Source organism: Pezoporus flaviventris, unplaced genomic scaffold, assembly GCF_033815535.1.
Source record: "Pezoporus flaviventris isolate CSIRO_AGI_PZ_B2104156 unplaced genomic scaffold, CSIRO_AGI_Pfla_v1 ptg000002l, whole genome shotgun sequence".
Lineage (NCBI taxonomy): Eukaryota > Metazoa > Chordata > Aves > Psittaciformes > Psittacidae > Pezoporus > Pezoporus flaviventris.
The window spans coordinates 49,707,923-49,727,403 of NW_026892550.1; the positions used below are offsets into that span (position 1 = coordinate 49,707,923).

General features: G+C 39.5%; 1 long non-coding RNA gene across 2 annotated transcripts in view; it reads right to left on the reverse strand.

Annotated features, from left to right (window-relative positions):
• LOC133281951 (uncharacterized) overlaps positions 1–19,481 on the reverse strand; it is an 85,133-nt gene that overhangs the window by 31,280 nt on the left and 34,372 nt on the right. Inside the window, exon 2 of one of the 2 annotated variants that reach the window (XR_009747602.1) lies at positions 8,026–8,101. This is a non-coding gene — a long non-coding RNA (uncharacterized LOC133281951). The remainder of the gene's footprint in view (positions 1–8,025; positions 8,102–19,481) is intronic. The other variant, XR_009747604.1, reaches the window with a different exon arrangement.

A 19,481-nucleotide genomic window follows, 5' to 3' on the forward strand; every position in this document is an offset into this window, starting at 1 on the left:
TGCAGTCCCCTTCAAATGATTTAATAGGCCCACAAGTAGAGCAGCAAAAGCATTGCCTCAGACTAGCTTCTGAATGCACTGGCCATTGTCCTCATTATGACTCTGAGACACTGAGCATTTGAAATCTCTTCCTTAGTTAAAGTTCTTTGAATATTTTACTTGTGCTGCCATAGTAGTCTTTTTAATGAAAAGAAAACTCTTGATGAAAAGCATTAAAGCCTGAAAAAAAGCAGCAGCAGCAGCAGCAAGCACTGACTTCATTCAGTCACAGGAAACAGCCAGTAGCTAGCTTTTACTGAGAGCTGCCAAGAAAAGGTTGATTGCAGTATCTGGCAGTGACAATCTTGCACCTGACCTCACCAGGCAGAGAGCAATGGGGCATGAGGATTTCCAACAGGATGGGGCTGAAACTCAGCTGCAAAGCAATGAGCCAAACGTACAAAGTGGCTCCGATTTGAGTGTTTCAGTTTAAGTTCAAAGGCAGATTAGAGCCCTGCTGGAGCTCAGTTTGAACTTCCAAATAGATAAAAGGCCATTTCAGTGTGGTGTTCATTTTCTTTCCAGTAAAGATCTAGCTATTAATCTTCTCTATTGCCCTACACGCTGTCTACTTCCACTCAAAAGGAAATCGTGGAGAATCATGTTACCCCTTATGACTAGCTGATACAAAAGAATCTACTGGACACCTGCAGGTATTAAAAAGGTCTTACTTTCTGGAAAGCACGCTGCAATTAACTCTTCTGTGCTAGTCAGCAACTACTTAGTTTGCGGAGGGGTTAGTTAGGCATTTAAAACTTTTCCTCACACACTAGAATTTTCATGCTGCTTTCAACTAGTATCTGTTTTTCTGTATTCAGTGTTCCCTCATATTTCACAAAACAAAAAAGTTTGACACACAGCTCTGCTGAATCAAGAATATTCCGAAAATCCACCCAAGCTTTCTCTGGAGTTGAGACTGACTATATTTTAGCTTGGCAAGTTAGATCCAACTGTTTTGCGGCTAGCCAGAAATCATTCCCAAAGAACAAAAGCAAGTGAAACACAGTTGTTCCAGTCTAGCTGCCACACTACCTGGTAGAGTAGGATCTTGCCAACAATCCAGGCAGCATAGTCGTTATAAAATAATCTTTCCAGAGGCCACATGAGGTAATTTTACATTACCCCAACCTTCTGTTGGGGACACAGAACATAACAGAATCCTAGCAGTGTAGAACAAGTCACATTCCTTAAAAAGGGCAAGTAACTCAGTACCACGTTATCCCTTGGCATTTACTTGGTCTCTTGTTGACCAAATTTTTCACAGATGCTTCTGTCCATCTGCATATAGATCTCAGTATAAATGACCTTTGCAACAGGCTCAGCTCATGTACATGTGTACATGAGTCCCCTCCAACCCAAACTATTCTATGACTCTATGACTCTATGAATCATCTCAGAGACACTATCACTAGGGCCATGTCAGGAAGCATTGGACACTTATGCTGCTTGTATTGAATATCAGGCTTAATGGAATTTTGTCCAAGGTTCAGGCACATGTAAGAAAACATGCACTTGTATTACCATGTCAGTCCACACAAGCTCTTCTTTTTAGGCAGAACTAATTCCATGTAATATATATTCATACCAAATTGCACAGCTCCCAGAAACTATGCAGAGTAAGTTGTATCTACAGTCATGGGCAGGAATTTCATAAGATTGCAGCACGTACTGCCATCTGTTAAGATTTACCCATGGTTTCTACTGGCAGTCAACCTTTATTTTCAGAAAGATAACTTTCTAGGCAGAAATTGCAGTTTCTAAGGCCAGGACTGAGTAAATTTAAACTCACTGAACGTAAAATTCCTTTGCTAAAGAAAAAAACACCTTAATCAGATGCTGAAAAGCTGAAAAAAAAAGGTTTAAGAATAACCAAAGTAGGTTACTTTGATTTAAAGAATAAATCATCCTGTTTATATGAGGAGATAAATGTCAAATTTTCAATTCTCTAGTAATCTTGTCTCTGCATGCAGATCAGTAGCAACTGAAATCACTAAAACAGTCACGTTCAAAATTTGAGATTCATGTCTAAGCAGGACTTCTCAGCACTGGTCCAATTCTGAACCAGACAATGATGCAAATAACATCAAGACACTCTTTTAATCACAGGAAATATTAATTCTTGGAAAAATAAAAAAAAACAAAAGCAAACCCCCACAGGTATGTTATCATATATTAAGAGAAATACATACATAAAAAATTAAATGAGGAAGCTTATTTTATTTCCCTTCAGTTAAAAAATAAGGTATAAACACATCATATATAACATGCACATATTGTCCAGAGTTTTGGAATCAAGATAAACAACCACAAAAAGCCCCAAGCTAAGCCTGCTCAACAGAACATATTATAAAAAACTTCAGCTTCTGAACAAAGACCTTTTTTGTTTATTTCAATAATTAGCTTTCTTCTGGTATTCAGCTTCATGTCCCCTCTTTGAACCTATCTTCTTTGTCTCACTGAAATGAAAGCATTATTATCTTTAGCAAAGGATTTGTGATAAGAGGTAGGTGAAATACATGTATTTCCCCCAAAGAGTTAAAAATAAATACTTTGGTATTTTCTTCATCCAGAATCCATACATTTATTTTAGGAGAGCCACTTTTGACTCATTAGAAGTCAAAATTTGAACAGGATGGAGAGAAATACTAGTTTAACTGTTACAGGTTAATTTCAAAGGCTATCAGCAAACTTTTCAAAGGAATGTTAACTGAATCATTGCTCATGATCCTCAGAGCAGTTGTATCTGGAACAATTGATTTGGCTACAGAGATGGATCTAACAAGACAAATTCCTTTAATCTAGTGTCTGTGGGGTAAAACAGAGGAAAACACAGGCAGATGTTTTGATGATCTCTCTACTGTAGTTGTGTTTTGCCATAGACCAAAGGACATTGTCAGTTATACCGGTCACATGTTTCCTGTTAAACTTTGTTTAGGACTCAGTGACTATGAGAATTTTTAGAAGAATCAAACCTAAGAATCCCAAATTCATTTCAGGGAAAGTGGGATACTTTCCATTTACCACAGTACACTGAGAGGGTCTGGGACTTCATGGAGTACTTAGGAAAGGTAGTGCTTAAACTCCACTCCAAAAAAAGAAAGGTTGTATGGACAGCATAAAGAATCTGAAAAAAAGTTGTCACATACTATGGGACTGTGACAATATTTGGTGCAGAGAGTCTTTAATGAATACCTGTCCTAGAACTTTCTTTTACCAGAAGGAAACACAAGTTGAATTAGGACAGGGTTCTGATACTGAGTTGGAAAATATGTTTGCAAGCTGAATTGACTAGAGAAGGTTCTGCATGGGAGATCCCAGGTGAGGAGAGCAGTGGATCTTCTGTTCAGATGTTCTCATATGAACATCATGATGAAGACAGTAGCACAGACTGTAACGTGGTGGGAAGGTGAATTATTCAGGGTCTGGATCCTCCTGCAGAAGCCAGGCTGAGATGGATGATTATTCAGAAAGTAATATGGTAGGGCTCTCAGGGTGAGTATGTATGCAGAGATGCTGGTTGAACATGATTATAAATTTAAAGTATATTTTCAGAAATTGGCTGCCTGTCTTTTGCTGTTGAACTTTCTTACTATTTTTCTGCTACTTGGTGACTTTTAAAGGTTTTCCAACAAAGAAGAGAGCATGAACATTCAGCCCACACTCCGCATCATCTGTCCCTGTTATGTCTGTGCTATTAAGTTTTAATATATTTGTCTACCTACTCCTACAAAAGTTATACTCAGGTTTCTTAAATAAAACAGGATGGGGAAAATGATCCAAAGGGGATGACCCAGAGTTGTCTTCCTGTTTTGTTTCATTTTTTCTACTGAACAGTAAACCAGGGTAAGAACTGGACATACTGAAGAGTTGTGACAGTTGTTTTATTGATGGGAATATTGCTTGTCTCTGAAAGAACTTGCTCATTCATTGCAGAAGACATGGAGCAAAGTAAGAGAGGATGGGAGCCATTAAGCTGAATACTAGCTCTAGACAAGAGTAGCTCAAGATAGTGTTTTAGAAGAAACTTTTTATACAAATACACATATATACTGCAATTTTCTTTCTGTTTATTACTGCTATCTTTGCCTTAGCCCTATCTGAAATAATATAGGAAAAATACAAGTCACAAAGACATTCTTCCATGGAATATGCGGGCAGAAGTATGCAAAAGGAAGCAGCAGCTGGGATAAAAAAGAAGGCAGCAGCACTGCAATTATTGTGTAAGAGGCCAGGGAGTCATTGACTTAGGAAATTACTGTAACATCAAACTCAGTATGATGGCTTAAAAGCCTTTTTTCCTTGGGAAGCTCTACCAAATCTACACTCACAATAAGACTTCTGACTTTGAGGCACTTGCTAATGCTATGATGTCACTGCTCTGCGCATGTGTGTGTTTGTACCATGGCTTTCTTTCACTGAGAGTCACTTCTTCACACAGAATAGCTCCTAATATAACCCTTGATGGCTATAGAATGATATAACTAGGCTTCAGAAATTTCAAAGCTCTTCATTAGTGCTTCTGTCTAGCCATGGAAATACACTCTTTAAAGCAGGGCTGGGAAATATTTTCCTGAATGGAAACCAAACAGGTATTTCAAGTACCTTTCTGTAGACCAACCATAAGGCTACATCTCAGTCTTATTTCCCCATTCCATACAGCTCTCCATGTTACACCGTGATCTTGCATTGCCTATAGCCCTGCTGTGCCTTGGCCTTCCAGCCTCCTGTCTCCAGAATCCAGGCAGCACACAGCACAAGCTCAGAGTGCCAGGACCAGCACACTGCCTGGGGTTTTGCCACTGCACCAGGATCCTTCCACATCCCACAGCAAGCAGCCCCATACCACCACCGTCAAACACACCAACACTGTTGTGCCCCTCCCAGTACTTAGGCTTCCCTAAGGACTGCCCACAGCATCTCTTAAACATTGATCAAGCCCTATGCAAGACACACAGGATGGGTTTGGAAGATCAACTTCACAAATAAAATGGAAAAAATTATAAATTAGAGACTCATGAGCAGTGTGGCTGTATGTCATACTAGCAGCAAAAGCTCTGACTCACAGACCAATTTCAGCAGTAAATACCTTCTGGGATTTGTTTCCCCAGATAAGCACCACTGTCTTTTTCATGCACATACACACTGCAGTATTCCAGACTCTTATTTCCTATTTAACTTATTTGCCTTCTCCCAGCACATTGTAGGGTTTTTGTCATTTTCTATCTGTGAATTTCACAGAATGGAAAATCAGGCCAGGCATATGCAATACATGAAACTTATATGTCTTCCAAAATGGCTGATCAAACTTAATCGAGAACAATTCCAAACAGCAGAAGGTATCATTAAACTATATATTAGTTGTTTATAGTATGTACAGATGTTAACAACACCTGGAATTACATACTCTGAATTGTGAGGCAATTTCTGATGAACAAACATGGAATACAGTTGTGATATATTGTCCCTCTAAGCCTACTTATAAGTATGGACATCTGTTTGAATAAATCTCATTTTCCTCCTGACCTTTTTTCTACTCCTAGGGAAGTCAAGCTTGTTGGTTTTTAATTTGTCTCTGAAACATGAACTCAGTTTATTGGAGACAAAATAAATTTTGTGTTAGAGAGATTATGTTTAGCTTTACAATTCTGGTATTGATTTATTCTTACAATTAATCATAGTGTGAAATAGGTTTGTTTTCTTAAGAAACTAGATCTCTTATTAGCATATACAGTTACTTTATGAGTTGTTGCCTGAAGTTAAACTGTTGCCTTGGTAGCAAAAAAATAAAGATGCCCTCTAGGCCATAAGAACTAAAACTCTCAATAGTGCTGCATCCTGTACATGGAAGTTTTGCTGTAAAATGCTGCTTGGATATACAGTCCAAAGCACAGAATAGCAAATGCTGACCTCCACAATCAGGCATTTGATTTTAACATCTGCATATCAGGAAGATTCAAGATACCAGCAGAAAGCTTAACACGAAAACCAGAATATATGAAATAGACATAAAAGATGTGATCAAACACAAGCTTGAAAGTGCAACATGCATCCTGGTGCAATTTCTGAGTGTTTATAGTTCCAAGGAGACTAAAACACACAGCTTCTCTACCTGTGCAAAGGGCGGTTTCTGCTAGCGACCTCTGCTGTGAACACTAGTTTGTGCTGTGCCATATGCCCATATAGTGATGTACAGCCCCACCCTTCATTGTCTTGATTAATGGACAGCATTCAAACACAGTATGTACTGGTATGTTTAATAACATGTCTCACGTATCTATCTGGACTCTTACCCTGGATGCAGAAGTCTTTTCCTCTGTGGCCTAACAAGGGCACTCTTTGCTTGAGAAGTTAGGATGTCTCTGGGACATCCTCGCTTTCCCCATTGCCAACATATAATGTATCACATTCACTGGCCCTTGGTTTCAGTGTGAAATTCCAATCAGGACATGGCACAGGACATAACCTTTTTGTATTTTTGGGCACTAGCCCTGCATATTTCACTAGGCCATACCACCAAAGAGCCAAACTGTGCAATAGTGACAGGATTTCCTAGTGTGTGTCCTGTATACATGGCATTGAAGTATTACTGAACTGCAAAGAATAAAAAGCATATACACATAGGCTATCATAGCCATCCTGTTTGTATCACTTGTACCTCAGCTATTTTGTTCCTATTTTTATTTCAGTGAATTAAATAATCATCTTTATGTATGCTTAGAGAAGTGTATTCATTTATGCCTAGCTCATCTTTGCATCTTAGAACAAATACATAGTGACCTAAATATACAAATTTACACAAGATTTTATAGCAATCACAGTATGATACACAATCCTGAAAGCACTGATCCAGTTAAGAGAGATTTTAATTTAATCTACGGGGTGGGGACACACACACATACACACACACAATGTGCCTCTTCCATAAACTAAATTAAATTGCTTTTCATTGACTCAGGTTACCCTGGGCACTGCTCATTCTAATGCAGCCTTATTAAATTCAGGGAAGGCTGTTACAGTGAAGTCTGGGATAAACTGTTCAGATGCCACACTTCAGATATGTATTTCAGATGCTGTCTTTGAAGAATGACATGTAACAGAAACAGTGTTTAACTTGCTCCAGGAACGCATCTTTAAAAAGTCTTCTGCTGTCTAATTACAGTAACTCAAAGACATTTAAGCTAGAAAGGTCATTAACATTTTAAGCATACACTACACCATGAACACTGCATATTTCCTGATATTCCTATAAAACCTAGTGCTCTTGGGAAACTGATGCTCACAGGGCTGTTAATGAATGAGAGAACCTTCACCTCTTGATCACTGGTCTGAATTCTGTCTAATCTGGAAGCAGCAAGGAACTGTCAGTGGCTGGTGATGTTTATGAATTAATTTGTTAATGTCTCTTGGTTTAGACTGTAGTAGGAAAATGTCACAATTTAAAAAACTTTCCTTTCCTTCTTTGCCCTCTTATGCATGAACTCATCTCTGATGTGTCTGGATCAGCATGCCACTGAAAACTACAGACTCCCACAAGAGGCTGGGCAGACAAAATGTCAGCGGTCATACAGCTTCATCATGGCTTGATGAGGTGGCTATATAGCTCACTGGGTATATAGAATGTGCAGTACAGACCTACTGACTCTAGGTCAGATTACAAACTCTTCTTTCTTCCCAAGGATACTACTATGTTCTGGGAAGAAAAATTCTCCTTTACAAATAAGTTTGAGTTATGGAATTTGCTTTAAGGACAGTGCTGGGTGCTTCTAGAAAACATGAGGGCATTTCCCCCCCAATTACCTCAACTGCTTGTAATGAAGGTTTCCTCTAAACTATGTTTTTGGTAGAGCTGGTTATAAAATCCCTTTTCTTAAGACTTGGCAGATACACAACCCAGATACGGCCCCAACACTGGTCTGTTTCCCTGGTATATGGGACTTTTAAATGCATTAGGGAAGAAACATCCTGGAAGCTTAACAGAGGTGGGACTCCTTACCTGGCAGACAGAGGCAAAGACTCTTTCTGCCTCCCTTTCCCTTTTCCTTCTTTACTTTTCATGCTGGACCTCTGTTAATTTAATGAAAAAAAAATAGTATGAATTAAAAAGGAAGAATGGTCTGAATCAGACAAGGTATCACCAGATGGTTTCCACGATTTTTCAACTGCACATCATTCTATCACTCTTCAGCCTGGTTAAAGCACTTTCCTAACATATTGAATGAATTTCATCACATCTAAGACAATGAACATCATTAGACCATTTATGAAGCAGCAGTATCTCGTGGTACAAGACTGAGTTTTTAATGGAAGTACATGGGCTACTCCATGTATTAGTATCTACCTCTTTCATTCTGAAGACAGAGATTTTCTTAGGCTGCATCTAAGAAATGCAGTGCAGATACGAGCCATGATGTTCTCAAAAGTCCTGTTATCATCCAGACTAGAGACAACCTCAGAGCAGACCAGGATATCTACCCATTTCATATGCCAAGTTTCTCATTTAGTAGAAATGAAGTCACCAAGAAGTGGAGAATCTAATGAATGCTTGAGTCTTACCCAATATGCAGCTGGTATGTGGCTAGAGTGGGATACAGCAACTACGTGTATCTAGTTTACAAAAATGTACAGCAAGTGACTTTTTTAGTCTTATTCTGTTAACCTGGCAGAGTTTTAGTACTGAGACAGAAACTCTGACTCCACTGGAGACTATGATGAACCTCCCATTGACATAAGCAAAGATAGCAAATTAACAGAATAGTTTAGCTTCTCACTCTTTTGAAAGTTCTTCCTGGCTCATCCAAGGAGGCCGTAGTTTATACCACCCACAGCTCTGCAGTCCCCAGATTAAAATATTTTGCTTCTGTTTTCTGACATTATCTTACTGTACTTAAGTCTAGCAGCTGCCTAGACAGCTGAGAGACAAAATGGGAATAAGTGTGATAGAACGTAAAACATTGCTAAGTCTATATGACAACTTCTCTGATACTTACTGCTTCTCACCTTTTCTTAATTACAGGATCAGTATGAGAATCATTCCTCACCTGATTTTCCTGCACCTTCACTAGCCATACGCAACTGGTTACAAAAATCATCTCACTAAGCAACTGTCTGTGGCCCAGCATCTAGACTGATTCCACAGGGATCTGGGATTAATATTAATGACTATTTTAATTAATTTGGTATAGGATGGAGATTATTGAGAACAAACTCAAGATGCCATAAGATGGGAAGGGGTGATAAATTATTTAAGGATAAGGTTAAAGTGCATCACAGTGAACAAATGAATGAGAAAACCAGACGCAATCTGAGGGACAAAAATATGGGTAGTAGCTGACATCCCAATAGGAGATATTGAGTATTCCAGCCTGCTCGGTGGCTCCTATTCCACAGGTTCAGTTTGTGAGAAACCAAAGGAAGTCCAGGTGTGTTAGGGAGGCTTCCTGGTCATTATCTGCCAAAGAATCATAGAATAGTTAGGGTTGCAAAGGACCTTAAGATCATCTAGTTCCAACCCCCCTGCCATGGGCAGGGACACCCCACGCTAAACCATATCACCCAAGGCCTCGTCCAGCCTGGCCTTGAACACTGCCAGGGATGGAGCATTCACAACCTCCCTGGGCAACCCATACCAGTGCCTGACCACCCTAACAGGAAAGAATTTCCTTCTTATATCCAATCTAAACTTCCCCTGTTTAAGTTTTAACCCATTACCCCTTGTCCTGTCACTATAGTCTCTAATGAGAAGTCCCTCTCCAGCATCCCTATAGGCCCCCTTCAGATACTGGAAGGCTGCTATGAGGTGTCCACGCAGCCTTCTCTTCTCCAGGCTGAACAGCCCCGACTTTCTCACCCTGTCTTCATACAGGAGGTGCTCCAGTCCCCTGATCATCCTCGTGGCCCTTCTCTGGACTTGTTCCAACAGTTCCATGTCCTTTTTATGTTGAGGACACCAGAACTGCACACAATACTCCAGGTGAGGTCTCACAAGAGCAGAGTAGAGGGGCAGGATCACCTCCTTCGACCTGCTGGTCACGCTCCTTTTGATGCAGCCCAGGATACAGTTGGCTTTCTGGGCTGTGAGCGCACACTGAAGCCGGCTCATGTTCATTTTCTCATCAACCAACACCCCTAATTCCTTCTCCGCAGGGCTGCTCTGAATCTCTTCTCTGCCCAACCTGTAGCTGTGCCTGGGATTGCTCCGACCCAGCTGTAGGACCTTGCACTTGGCATGGTTAAACTTCATGAGGTTGGCATCAGCCCACCTCACAAGCGTGTCGAGGTCCCTCTGGATGGCATTCCTTCCCTCCAGGGTATCAACCGAACCACACAGCTTGGTGTCATCGGCAAACTTGCTGAGGGCGCACTCAATCCCAATGTCCATGTCAGCGACAAAGATGTTGAACAAGACCGGTCCCAACACCGATCTCTGAGGGACACCACTCGTTACTGGTCTCCAGCTGGACATTGAGCCATTGACCACAACTCTTTGTGTGCGGCCATCCAGCCAGTTCTTTATCCACCGAGTGGTCCATCCATCAAATTGATGTCTCTCCAATTTAGAGACAAGGATGTCGTGTGGGACAGTGCAGAACGCTTTGCCCAAGTCCAGGTAGATGACTTCAACTGCTCTACCCCTGTCCATCAGTTCTGTAGCTCCATCATCTGAAAACAGTTCTGAATTTACAGATGCTGTTGTTATGTCTGCACCAGTGTACCATGTGTCTAAACAGGGCATGAATTTCAGCACTAGATCATGACCATTTATATTGTTTGATTGTAAGCACAGTGCCTGGCATGAATTTGGTCCATATCAATTAGTGCTCCCCCAGACAATGCCACAGCCTGGCTCAGAAGCTGAACAAGGTCCTTTTTATGTAAGTAACCAGGGCAGATTATAACAGGAGAAGACTTTAGTCACACCGTTAAAAGCTCTGACATATCTCTGCCAGACAACAGGCCATGTCATTATAATGTTTATTAGCACAAAGAGATGCTGCCCATATGTTTTCATTGTGGCACACCTTTGTGAGAAAACTGCATGTGCAAAAAATCTATCCATCTCCCCTCCTTTTAAAATAAAGCTCTTGTCATGTCTTGGAAGGAGGACCAGATATTGTACAAAAAGACTGATAAATAAACCAGCTTTTGCTACTTCAGACTGTACAGACAATAGCCTCACTATATGTGTCATAAGAGCTCTAGAAACTAGTTCTGCAGAAGCTAAGTAGTGCATGAAGCAGTATGGATGTTCCCCCAGCTAGGAGACATTATTCCAAACATAGATGTCTTTTCATGTTTAATGACTCCTTATGAACACATATTTGTAGCTTCAATAATAATGATAGAGCTGTCTCTGCTGGATTTTGAAGCAATAAATTTATAAAGTCTCAACCATAAAGGCGTATTGCTAAAGTGTATTATTCCCAGGTGTATATGCACTGGGCATATGTGAAGCACCACAGTGAAAAACATGTGAAATCCCTGGTTTAACTATAAGATGGTCAGAGTCTGGCATCCACTGTGTTATCCCCAGCTGAGGAACAAGCCTCCTGCCTCCTGCCTCATGACCACAAAGCCAGACTGTTGACCTTCCTGTTCAAGTTTTTGACCTTCAGGTCTCTCTTCAGGCTGGGTTGTTTGCAGTCTCTGGAGGAGGAGAGATGCAGTTTATGATGAGTTTACGAGGTTTTGGAGAGCTTCTGGTTGTACAATGTGCATTATTTTGGTGATGAGCTACTTTTGTAATGCAAAGTATGTCTAGAACATGCAATGGGCAGGATTTTTATGTTCCTTTTTACGCTAGTATGTTGAAAAGGTTTATTTTTCCTGTCAAATTTAGCTATGCTTTCAAAAGCACAAACACTTCTTGATAGGACAGCAGACATACTTGTAAGAAACTCCAAATTGTTTCCTTCGCCCACTCCCTATTTTAGATCATCTTTCACATGGGAACAGCTTCCCTCCTCCTCACTCACCTCCTCCTCCAAAAAAATTCTGACATCTGTTCTTTACCTCTCTAGCAGCCACTCTCCCCTTAGCATTTGCCTTTTATTTTATGGTACTCGCTTGTGCACTTCAACTCTATGCTCTTTGGGGTATAAGCCATTGCATGTGTTGCACTTCTAACCCTTTGTAAAGCATCTTAAAAGTTATAGACATTTACAGCACAATATAAATGATAATGTAGTTAGACTGGAAAGGCAATTCCCTAGTTAACACCTCCCACATGTGGTGATTAAGTACTAGGCTCAAAAGCATACAGCAAACCCCGTGCAGATACATTTCTAGAAAGAGACTGCAAATTCCTAACTCCAGATGGTCTGCAGTTGGTGAATAATTACGTGGATTGTTTGGTGCTTCACTAATCAATCATGACAGCAACAAGGAGAAGAAGCATGTCTGGGTAAAGGAAAATGTCCTTTGGATAAACACCAAGTTATCATTTTGTGCATTTGATCTGCTCATCAAACATCATCTTTTTTTCCCCTTTTCTGGAGTTATGGTGTTCTTAACTGTTTAAGAATAAATCAAAAAAAAGCAGGTTTTTTTTTTTCCTATAGAATATACAAGAAGGGAGGCTCAACAGCATTGGCATGACTGCAATGCTGCATTGTATTTCACAGACTGCAAAAATTATAAATGACAGAGGACAGGGCAGAAAATTAATCTCCTAAATTAGGTTCTGGAGACCATGAAGCTTTCTTTAAGTATTTCTGTAATATTAGGACAAAACCTGCAATTCAGGATGTAGAAAACAAAGATTGGAAGGGAAAACACCAATCTCAAAACTCCTTCCTCACAGCGTGAGAATAGTTTGATTTAAAAAAAAAAAAATAAAACAAGGAATTATCTAAATCAGATCATAAGCAACAAATGTTCAGCTTTAGCTGAAACATAGAGAACAAAGTCCAATATTATCTTGATTACATGCTGACCAGTTTAGTTTGATCATTCTGTGCACCAAAAAGAGGGAAACAGTACAATTAAATACCTAAAAGATAGAAAGGATGGATGGAGATGCTGCAGGAGTCAGAAGTCGAACAGATGGTTTGGAGCTTGGGGGTGGGGGGAAGTTCTCAAAAGTCCAGTTATCCTATTTAACCTGTTGTTCTGAGTGCAGATATTTTTGTGGTTCCTTGCACTTATGTATAGTATTTTGCAACCTAATATTTGCAAATGGTTCAGGAAACTGTTAGATAACCTACATTTTCTTCTAAACTTGTAAGTTTAGAAGTAAGTCTTGAAGGAATGAACTGCATGCCTGTAGTCACAATAAAATGTAATGAGCATGATAAAACTGCATGGCTGCTGTTCAGAGTCTGGACAGAAGGGTAGCAGAGAGCAGAGATGCAATGTGCTGTATTTCAATCTGTCTAGATTTCCATCAAATAAGCAAAACTAGTTTTCAATTATTGTAGGCATAACTCAGAAAAATACAAGTGGGCAATACAAAAGGGCTGTGAAAGCAGTGAAGTAAAAAGTACAGAATAACTGGATTTCAAAGATCTAAAATTACAGAAGATTTATCCATATTAAGGCTAACTACTGGCTATCAGTACTACTTCATTAGAGTCATGTAGCTTATAACTAACATCTTAGGGAGGATAGTTGCCAAAAGGTAGATACTGCACATTGATGACATTAATACTTCCTTCTAGTACCAGCCTAAGTAATTTGGAATGATATCTATATAAATTATGTGCAGATACTGCTGGTGGTGGTGCTTTCGCTGATGTTTTAGAAGATATGCCTGGAACAGAGGCTAATCTAACAAGAAATTGATCCATGTACAATGGGAAGAAAGTTAGGTGAATAATAAGCTTTTATCAGCTTTTCTACATTACCTTGGACCGAAAATGTGTTGAAAAAAAGTCTTAGAACAGTCACTAATCTTCCATTGTGCCAAATGACCAAAGCTGCAATAAGTTGGTTTCCTTACATTCATTTGCTTAGAGACCACTATATGATCTATTTCACTATGTGTCTTGCTCAAAGAAGACTCCCTTGTGAACAGCAGTTTTTAAGGTGGCATTTAAAGCAAGCCATTGAGGGGCTCACAAGAAATGAAAGAGAACTCAGGACTGGTCAACTCTGAACAGTAAACCAAAAAGCAGTGGATTTAGCTGGGAGCATTTTTTTAGAAGCCTTCTTGAAAGAATACACTGTTGAAATGCAAAGTACAGTACAGCACATCCCACCTTTCCATATCGTTCTAGTTGTTCCCATCTGGTACAAAGCACAGTCATTCCCTCCTTTGTAAATCTCACATTCTCTCTTATGTCTTCTCTTCTCTCTAATATATTAAGTACCAAGATACCAAAGTTACTCCTACTGATTTCTTACAGGAGACACCCCTATCTTTCAATATTCCTAACAAGCATTTTTATTCTTTTCTATCTACAGTATGCATAAAGCCTACATATCTCTGCTCTCTTTCTGTGCTTAGTTTCCTACATTTTGCTTCTCCAAATCAGTATTGAAAAAAATAATAATAAGTTAGGCTTTTCAGCTGTTGAATCTTTCTACTTTTCTAAATGTTTCTCAGGTTTCTTATGCTTTTCTCTGTGGGAAGATACAGTTGAACTGGAATTCTGCCTCCACTTCCCTTTGAATATCTCTGTCGTTGGATAGAAAAGTTTCCAGTTAACTGAACTTATCTATTCCTTCTGCATTTGATCACTAGGTAATGTTTGCTTGCATCCTATCTGTGGTAACTGAGTCAGTATACAGGCATTTCATTCCCTCCCACATTAAGGTCCTGCTGCCTATTATCCAGGACTACAGCTTGCCTTGTTATCTCATCGGCACATCTGACTTGTTCCCCGGGGTGTTGGGGGGTGGGACGTGCCTTCCCTTTTTAGTTTGCAAATCCTTTCAGAGCTTCTCTCAAAGAAAATTCTCTATACACGTTGAAAAATTCTGGGCAGCATATGTCACTATTCACATGCTATCTAATGAAATGGTTGCCTGCTGCAGTTCACAGATGTTCAAAGCCCAGCACTGACTTATCAGAGTGTGTTTATTGGTAGCTTGCACTTGGCAGTTTTATTCCATAGCCCATTTGGGTTAACTGACTATACTTTCACCACTAACACCAACCTCTTCTGGATAGACATCGCATAGATTTTTCTGTAGCTGGACAAGAAGCAATGGGCTCGTGAGCATCTATCTTTTGACGCTCAAAAAGCCAACAATTGATCTTCCAACTCGGAGTGTTCTTTGCTTGCTACATATTCATCTGTTAGCATCACTTGGCTCTCAGACATGATGCTTTACTCATCTGTACAAATATCCTGGACATTCAATTTTGGCATTAAATGAAGAATGAATGAACATAAAAGCAACAAAGTTCAACCAGATGACTCTTTCATTCAGTAAACCAAGCCGAGTAGTCAGTTCCCATTACTCTTTTTGGAGAGCTTGTACATCCAAGAGTCAAATTTTCACAGTTAGATCCCCAGTTGCAAGGGTGATAGCTTTGCTTCATTTTTAATGAACGTCTCTTCAAGCTTTTGATAGAACTCATCAACTGCATCTTTGTCATCTGCTGTCGTAGGAGTGTTAATCTGTATGATCGACATATTGACTGGATTTGCTAGAAAAAGAACTGTAATGATTTTATTTCTGATTGGATTACATCCAGGCTTAGACTTTGATCTCATCTTGAATATGACAAACAGTGCAAGTTTCTTCTAATTTTTCTGAGCTTAAGCAGCAGCCCAAGTAGCTGTTCATCATCCTAGAATGACACCTATTATTCCACTGCAGTGCTGATTCTATATTTATCTATTTCAGATCTTTCCAATTCTTTTGTCACAATAATGTGCTTCCCCCTCCCCCCCCCCCCCCCCCCCCCCCATATTTGATGTTCTTACATTAACGCTTGGTCTGCAGAAGATTGGTGGTACAATCATCAGAAATTATCTTCCAAGAAGCTTGGTAAAGTAATGTTCTATATGACCAATGACTCTATATGACCAAATACTCTATATGAACCTCTTCTGAGCTGTAGTGTCTTGCTTTCCATCATGGGAAAAAAGGTAAGAGGATGAATTTGCTGGCCACTGCCTTGCCATGCTCTTTTCCTAGCCCAGAACCCTCTCCAATTATCTACCCAGTCATGCACATCTCTTAAATTTTAAGTTTTTCCATTTGCCTGTACCATGGTCAGAATCTGAAGTTTGCATACTCTACTGATCCTACAAGTAATGAACTCCTCATCTGACAAGAGTCAGGTGACTTGGTGAATACTTGTTCCACAAAAATAGAGTGATGAAAGTGGAAATACAAAAGGGATGAAAACATGGGTTTGGTAACTGATGAAGTGAGTCATAGTAGATGGAGGAAGGACACAGCATTTGAGAACCAAAGGGAGAGTTTGAATACTGAACAAGTTACTTTAAGGAACGCATGCAGTAAGTGTTTCTTAGCTGTAAGTGGGAGCTGGGTGAGCACCCTGAAGCCTCCAAAATGTTGCAGATCTGGTTGACGCACCTATGGTCAATCTTCTTTTGTGTCTCATAACATTTTATATTTAAATTTGATCTGGAAACACAGCAAGTGTCAAATACTGAAGCTATGAAGCTATTTTTAAACTGATTGCATGCTTGTTAGAACATGTTTCTTTTTTGAAGGTACTCCTTTGCAACAGAGCACAAATTGCAACTTAGGGAAAAAAAATCAGAGCCTTGCAGAAAAATACATAGTGGTATTAATACCTTCAGTCCAGTCTGTAATTTCTGCCACCAATCCCTCTTCATGAGAAAAAGAGGAAAATGAATGGCAGGGTTGAAGACTGCCTTTTATTGATCATTATGTGATGTCATTAGGACAGATGCTCTGTTTTTCTTGGTTTTTTTTTTCTGTTTACCTGAACACATTAGAATTTCTGTCTTAAGGATTTGTTAACTTTAAGCTGTGATGATGATATTTTAGGAAACTACATATACACCTATAAAAAAGATCCTTCTGTGACTGAGTCCATCCACTGGTCTAACTCTGTCACCCATCTCAGCAGGTTCAGCAGCTGCCTAGAGGCTCTCCATATGATCATGGAAACATTTAGATGATGACAAAACCACTGCAATGTGAATTGACACTTGGTGCTGGCAATAAAAGTAGTATTTGTTTAGTCTGCTCTGCTTAGGTTCTTCACATACTTCACTCCAGAGCAATCCTGTAATGCAAGAAGTCCCATTGATTTCAATAGACCCTTTTGCTTAGAAAAGCTGCACATGAGATTTGAAAAGTAAAAACTTGTTACGTCTAATCTTCTTCCAGAAGAATTTCATAGATTTATGTAGCCACATGTTTAAACTGCTTAGAATGATATCCTGGTACTCCATAAAAAAGTTTTCGATATGTACAACATAAATCCATAACCTTTACCCCAGATTTCTGAAATGCAGGGTAAAACCTGTTTTTTCCTTCTAATTTTTGCATTATAGTCAGGAATTATGATCTTTTATAGACACTCACCCACAGTTACAAAAAAAAATATAATTTTTATTTACCAGCAATTAAAATACAACAGCAGTGTATTTCATTTCAGATGCACTTCATTCCTCTCAGGGTTTACATGCTTGTAGCTGCAGTATCATAAAAATCAGTATGAAATAGACAGAAATGCAAAAGGTGAATGAGGATCAGTGAAGAACTTGGAGAAACCCCTTGGCTGGATCCTATCTCAGAAAACTTTGAGCATAGCTGCAGCAGTGTCAAATCTTACAGAACTCATTTTGTACAACCATATTGTTATGCACTTTATTTCTATTGAATTGTGGCTTTGGGTTTTTTTAATTGCTCCTGAGAATACAGAGGAGAGTCAGGTAGTGAAAGAAAGTCAGGATAACCATTTTATTTAGAATATAAACATTTTTTAAGATAGCCTAAAGACAACTCACGTGTCCTCATTGTTTGGGAAGCCTGTATAAAAGATACGGTGACCAAATCCATACTGCCAGCATAAAGTATGGTGCTGACAGATGTAGCCCCTCAGCCATTATTTCATTTCTGGTGTGGACAATTGACTATTATCAATACTTGTATTAAATATTAAGGCTGCTGTATCTGCAGAAGCAGAGATGACCACTTTCTTTTTGCCTATTGCTATTGCAGCTTATAACTCATATATTCTGGTGCACCAGTAAGTTTTACCCATGCAGATGTACTATTCCTGACTTCATCAGCACAGGCCCTGTGCAGGATATAAGCAACACAGTAGACTGGTCTTTTGACTAAAAGTCACTTTCTGCCCAGAGGAAATGCAAGCACTAGGAAAGTAAGCAGTAACACTGTATCTTGATCAAAGTAAATCAGCACATTCAGGCTTTTCAAGCCATTCCTAAAAAAGCAAGGATGATTTTGCTGTAATGGTAGCAGAAATCGGGGCAGAATGTGTGGTCCCTTTTTGCCACACAGCTCTGGTGTGACTTTGAGCAGTGATGGAATTTACAGAGTTTAGGCTTGGAAAGAGCTCATGAAGTTATTAAGTCCATCTATCTGCCCCGAAGCAGGATCAGCTGTATCTCTGCCAAGGTGTCTAACTGCTCTTAAAAAACATTCAGGGACTGAGGCTCTAAAACCTCTAGGCAGCCTATTTCAGGGATTAATTCATCCTTTTCTTTAGGAAGACTTTATTTTTTTCTCCCATTGTCTAGCTTAACCCTCCTTTAGTACAATTTTAGACTGTTACTTTTGTCTTATCCACCATGAACTCACAAATATTTTCCTTCATTTGCAGCAAGTTTTTAAACATATGAAGAATGTCAGCGAGTCTCCACTCTTCTCACCTCAAGTCTAAGCAGTATGTAAACAATTTAGGTGTGTAAATCCATGCTTCAGAAATCATTTAGCTGGGTGGTATACTGCATGTATCCCTTTGCCAAAGGAAGTGCTCAGACCTGCAAAGCCATTGTTAATATCAGACATTGCACTTCTAGGAACAGGGCTGTTGCAATTACCAATTCCCATGAACAGTCTTTTCAGTAGTATTTTCATTAACAGCTTCAGCGAGAACGCAATGTTTTTGTATTTAAAAGTCAGCCAACTCAGCTGTTTACCCTTGATAGGAAACAGGGACAAATGGCCAAGTGCCAAAAGGAATATTTAAATGTGAGATTATGATTCTAAGATTTACCTAAGCAAAAAATTTCCAGAGAAAACATCCAGAGATTCCTAAGTACCACTTTGTGGAAGCCCTTCAGGAAATCTGCATATTGAAGTATTTTAAGAAACATGAAGAGCTTGTGGGGGTAGCAAGTTCAGAACAAGGCTTCCCTGTATTCAAGTGGGCTACAGAATAAGAAAACTGAAACATGCCAACTGCTTTCTAAATACCGACAAAAGAGTTTTATTCTAATGGCTTTTCCAATGAACAATCTTGAAGTTTTTACTCAGAATTTACATCTACCCAGTCTCCAAATTTCAGTGAGATCTCTACAGAA